The sequence below is a fragment of the Petaurus breviceps genome, unplaced genomic scaffold (assembly GCF_028583685.1).
Source record: "Petaurus breviceps papuanus isolate PSGF00001 unplaced genomic scaffold, PetGlider_PUasm1.0 379, whole genome shotgun sequence".
In the NCBI taxonomy this organism is placed as follows: Eukaryota; Metazoa; Chordata; class Mammalia; order Diprotodontia; family Petauridae; genus Petaurus; species Petaurus breviceps.
In genome coordinates this window covers 3402541-3408494 of record NW_027186303.1, presented here as the reverse complement: position 1 = coordinate 3408494, position 5954 = coordinate 3402541, and positions in this window count along the sequence as shown.

The window sequence follows — 5954 nt, the reverse complement described above, 5'->3', positions numbered from 1 at the left end:
TTGGGCCCGCCCCCTCTCTGCCCCGCCTTCCTCCCCTCCCTTCCTGTTCCTTCCGCCCCCCTCCCCTTCGCTCCCCGCTGCCGTATGGCCTGTCTGCTGGCTCCAGGACCTGGCTCCTTTACCTTCTGCGATCAGTCGCGCCCGGGATCGTCCTTCATTTACCCAGACCGCTCCAGCCTGTAGCGCTCTGGGTTCCACTTCTGCCTCCTGGAGCTCCACCCATGGGTTTGCTCCTCCTTTCCTAGAGACAGCCCTCCAGCGATGCAAGATTAAAGTTGGAAAAGACCCTCGGTGTCCCCTGTCCTAGGGAAGCTTAACCTGGGGGTCTGTGAACTTGTCTTTGTTGTTTTAGAATACAGGGGCGGCTAGGTGGCTCAGTGAATAGCACCGACCCTGGAGTCAGAAGGACTTGAGTTCAAATCCAGCCTCAGATGCTTAACATTAGCCCCTTACTAGTGACCTTGGGCAAGTCATTTATCCCTAATTGCCCTGCCTTCCCGATTCCAAAACAAAACAAGACCATACATATGATGAGGGATAGCTCCCTCCAGGTTCAGCAGGAACTCCGATCTTATCTAAGACCAGAAAACTTGCAATAGCGTCTGGAAAGAATTCAAGGTCCCAGGCTTAATTGGAGTCAGAGTTGTAGAAGTTTATTGTTATGCTGAAGCGGTCAAGAGTCCTTTAGGGGACCTGCAAGTGAGAGGGGTACAGGCTTTTACTTTTAAAGGGTAGGGCTGCCATTGTCAGGGCTGACCAGATGGAGGGAAGGGACCTCTGTGCATAGATAAAGGTTAGGGCTGACTGAGAGGAACTTGTGACTTCAGTGCATAGATAGTTTAGATGAGATTTGGGCCAGACCCGAGGAGACATGAAGAGATTAAGTAAAAACAAAGGAGTCACTAGTTGTTGCCTAGGCAGAGTTGGGAGTAGGGGGAAGGGGCTTTGAAGGAAGGAAGGTTTGAGGCTGGAAAAGGGATTTTACAGATTACAATTTTACAATACAAATTGCAGTTACAATTGTACAAAATGGTTTTACAAATTGATTTAGACCCCAGGTACCCCATCACATATATTAGTATATTTATTAAGATAATGTTTCATATATATTTTATATAATTTATAATTATATATATACATACATGTATATTAATAACTAGCAAGCCTCCTTACAGGTCCTTGTATAAGACCTTCCATCTCCAACTCCGGGCTTTTTCCTTGGCGTGCCTTCCTCAGAGGAAGTCTGATTGGTGTATAGGGCATTCCAATAGTTTAGTTCAGCTTTAAGTTGTAACCAGTTTATTGTCCTTAAGATTTTGGAGATACCCCTGGGCCTTAGCTGATGGTACATTTTCCCCCACCTCCCTTTAGATTATAAGAACCTTGAGGGCAGGGCTCACAATTATTTGTCTTTTTGTATCTCCCTGGTGCACGACACAGTGCCTGACACTGTATATTTTATAGTAGGCACTATAAAAATGCTTCTCCACTTAAACTCAAGTCTTCCTGACTCCCGGCCTGGTGCTCTATTCACTAGACCACCCAGTTGCCCCACCTAAGAACGCCATGATACAAAAAAAGACTAGGGACCCCTGACCTAGTCAGACTCCCTCAGTGTACAGATAGGAAAACTGAGGCTCAGAGAAGTAGAGGGGAGGGTCTGCCTAGGATTTCACAGGCTAATTATAGCAGAGCCATAAGAACACCATAAATGGTGACTCTATCTGATGGCTTTATATGAAGAATATTGCCTGTTTTGTCAGAGTGGACACGGTAGTGGTTCTTTTTTCCTTAAACCAGGCAAAGTCTCCCTTTTAGGGGGATGGCACTGGGGCCAAGCTCTAATTCTTTGTCACAAGAGAGGGTTTAATTTCAGGGAACACTCTTCTGAATGTAAGAAACTGAAATGACTAATTTGAAAAACCAAAGGCATCTCTAACTCCATAGTTTTTGTTTTTTAAAAAGTAAAAGTGGCCAAGGCTTGAGATGGCCACTTCCTCACCAGCTACCATGGCTGCCCTCCTGCCCTATCAAGTCCCCAGAGACCTTGCCAAATCTAGTAGCTTTTCTTGAGGCTATTTATAAACTCCAGAGAGGGGTGGCCTCTGCCCCAGAGCCCTGTCCAGGACTCTCTGCTAGCAGCAAGAAGGTCTCAACAAATACTGGGGGAATGAATGGAACCCTGCTCTCCTACAGAATGGTTGTGTGACCTTGGACAGATCATTGGCCTCTCCAGGCCTCAGTTTTCTCCTCTGTAAAAAGAAAGAGTTGGAAGCAATGTATTTTTCTTTGCATACCCAGAACCTAGCACCTAGTATGGACCCCCTTGTACACCATTACCTCCCTGAATTTGCTTTGAATCTCCAGTGTTTTAGCACTTAGTAAAAGTACTTAGCAAATGTTTTTGTTGATTGATTGATTGGTTCATTCATTCATAGGGTCTTAGATTTAGAGCTTGAATGCAGACATCAATCCGTGAAGTATTTATCGGGCCAAGTCCTGGGACACAAGTGACTGGGCATTTTGTATGCTGCTGACTCTGAGTGGTGGAGAGAACGATGAGCTTACTTTGGTGACTCAGGAGGGGCTGGTTGGTTCATGAGCTTTGGAGAAGAAAGTCAATTATTCTCAGAGTCATGCAAGACCCATCCTCTCTGGGATAAAAGAAAGGGCACATGGAGAAAGAAGGCAGACTCACATGTGTTTTCAGACTTTTTCAATATTTCATCAGTTGTGGGGCGGCCAGGTAGCACAGCGAGTAAGAGCACCAGCCCCAGTGTCAGGATGACCCGGGGATCGAATCCGGGCTCAGACACTAAGCCCACCCAGAAACAACTGTCCGTGTAACCTTGAACAAGTTACTTAACCCCAATTGCTTAAAAAAAAATATTTCACTAGTTGTGCTGATATTTTTTCCTCTGAAAAATACTATTTGTTTTATGGTATAGCTCTGTGGGATAGCTATGGCGATGTGAGATACAGAAGACACCAATACACACTTAAAAAAACTAAAGAAGTAAAGAAAAAAAGACTTTGGAAGTGAAAGACACTCAGGGCAGCTGGGTCCTCAGCACATCCCTCACTAGGTTCTTCAGGGAATTCTGGTCTCAATGAGATTGGGGCCTTTCTCCTGCCTGAGCCAGACCTCCTCTCACTCACCTCACTTCCATCCAAAGAGCACTTGTGTATTTTCTGTTCAACTTCTCTGATTTCTGTTTGTGTTGGTTTTTTGTGTAACATCAATGTGGGGAGGCAGGTAAGCTGAGGACTAGCAACCAGGGAAATGACTTTTTTGTTCTGAACCTAAAAATTGTACCCCTTGACCAGCTGAATTTAGAGGGACAAGTAGATAGGATTCTTCTAGCCCAGTACCTTCTCAGAGCCTCCAGAACATTGGCCAGCTTCAAGGCCCTTCTGCTATCCTCAGACCAGGAGTCCTAGTCTCCCTTAGGGAGTAGTGGGCAAGATTCAAGAAATTCAGTTCTTCCCAACAAGCAATATTTTGGCAGCCTATGAGGCTTGCCCAGGCAGCACAAACGATAAACCAAAAAAATTTGTTGTTGACTCATTTTTCAATCAGGTACAACTTCATGACCCTATTGGGGGTTTTCTTGGCAGAGGTCCTGGAGTGGTTTGCCATTTCCTTCTCCAGCTCATTTGACAGAGGAAGAAACTGAGGCAAACAGGGTGAAGTGACTTGCCCAGGATCACACAGCTAGGAAGTATCTAGGGTTGGATTTGAACTCAAGTCTTCCTGACTCCAGGCCTGGCACTCTGTCCACTGCCTCAGCCAAGGGCCTAGACCAAATAAATACAAGGTTATAATAATACTAGCAAACATTTTTATAGCACTTACTACATGCTAGGCACTGTAATGGGAATGCAAATTTGGAAGATCTTCCCTGCCCCTAGGCTAAAGTGCACCTGAAGCCTGGGGTGGGAGGCTTGTTTTTCAGTAGATACTTCTTGATTAGCCAGTGAGTCAATAAGGTTGTTACATTCTCTGAGCCAGGAGGAGGCTATATAAGCCCTGATGTGTAGCTTTGTTTTGGGGGCTCACTTTGAGAAGTGTTCTGTGATTTGATCTGTATTCTGGGAAGCCGTTGTCCAGAGGCTCCCCCCCCCCTTTGAAAAACCCAGATGTGGAAACCCAGATGTTGACTGGGTATGGATGTAATGGTTGGACAGTTTGGAAATCTGTCTACTTGATCTGTTTCTGTCTTGATAATTCTGCCTGTATACTTTGAAGTTCGGGGTGCTGACCTTTTTCCCCTGAACAAGGTAAACGATATATGTCTGACTGATTAAAGTAAGCTTGTTAACCCATTTTGAGTTGCTTTCCTTTAACAAAGCAGATCCAAGAACCTGTGGTGGCAGCATACCCTGAGGATGCCGGGGTGCTTGCTGCTACAGGCACTATACAAATATTATCTCATTTGATCCTCCTAACAACCCTGTGAGGTAGGTGGTATTATTATCACCATTCTACAGAGAGGAAAACTGAGACAAACAGGTTATAGAGGGCAAGCAGGTGACTTGCCCAGGATCCCACAGCTAGTAAACATCTGAGGTCCAATTCCTTGGCTCTACAGCTAGTGCTCAATCTCCCACCGTACCACCTAATGGCCATAATGCCCTAATAGCTAGGAAAGTGACCTTTGGGGATAGCCTGATGTTCAAGAAGAAAGAAAAGCAGATTTCTAAACATGGTGGCTGTGTGGTCCCGAGCTGTGAAAAGCACCAGTCTGCCAGAAGCATCTATTAAGTGCCCCTTGCTCCGGCTGCAAAGAGTACAGCACAGTACCCAGAGAACCAAGGGATTATTATCCCTATTGTAGACTGCTGGAATTTAAGCTCCCCAGACATAAGACTCTCCCTTCCCTCCCCTGTCTAGGGTTCACATGCAGGAATTCTGCACAAGGCAGTGTTCATTGTATTTGGAGGTGGAAGGGACCCTAGAACTTAGAAAGTCAGAGTCATAACCTTACAACATGGACCATCAGAGTTAGGAGCAACCTTAGGACCAAGCATGACAGCTGGGGAAGCTTGAATGGCATAGTAGGGCTGGGAGGGGTCTTCCAGGCTAGAATGGAGGAAGGGACCTAAGACTTAGGATGTCAGAGCTGCAAGAGAGCTTAGAACACAGGAAGAGGGAACATGGACTATTAAAGCAGAGAGTGACCAGAGGCCCTGAGGTGTTAGGACGCAGTGTCACACTTCAGAACAGCTAAGAGCAGCTGTCAGACTGACAGCTGTGAGGCCTCAGCATGAGGCTTCAGGCCCCTCATTATATGGAGAGGAAAGCTCAGCTTCCTAAGGTAATAACTCCAGATGCCCAATGGCACTTGGGGAATAAGCCCCAGAGAAAGGACTTAGGCAGCCATTTTTTGCCTCTGAGCTTGGGGCTTTTCTGCCACATTTCCCTGCCTTTCCTAATGGTCTAGGCTTCCAAATGCCCCAGTGTGGTTCCAGAGTTCCCCAGCTACCCTTGGTCATCAGGAGTATTTGAAAACAGGTTCCTCAGAAGAATTCTTTGCCCTCATTTGGAAAAAAGTTTCCAGGCTCTCTCCACTGAGGCCTGACTGGGCAGGCAGCCAGGCCTGGGGTGGAGGGTAGCCCCTTTGTGAGGTGGCCTTAGTGACCTGGGTTTCTATGAGGCAGTGATGACCCCGCATCAAGCCTGAGGACCCAGGACTGAGCTGTTAACACCTCCTTTCTGCCCACTTCCTCTGCCATACCATCGCCCACCTTGGCTCAGGCCCTGGCCCTCGAAAGTGCCAGATGTTGCTCCCGCTACTGGGCATCTGTGCACTGTTTGGACGTTTCTGGGGCAAGTCGTGGGAGCCTGTGCAGGGCCTCCTGACGGATGGCTGTGGCTGTGGAGACCCCCGCTGTTGCGGCAACCTTTTCATCCTTTGCCTCTTCCTGCTCTGGCAAGTCCGGCAGAGGTTCAG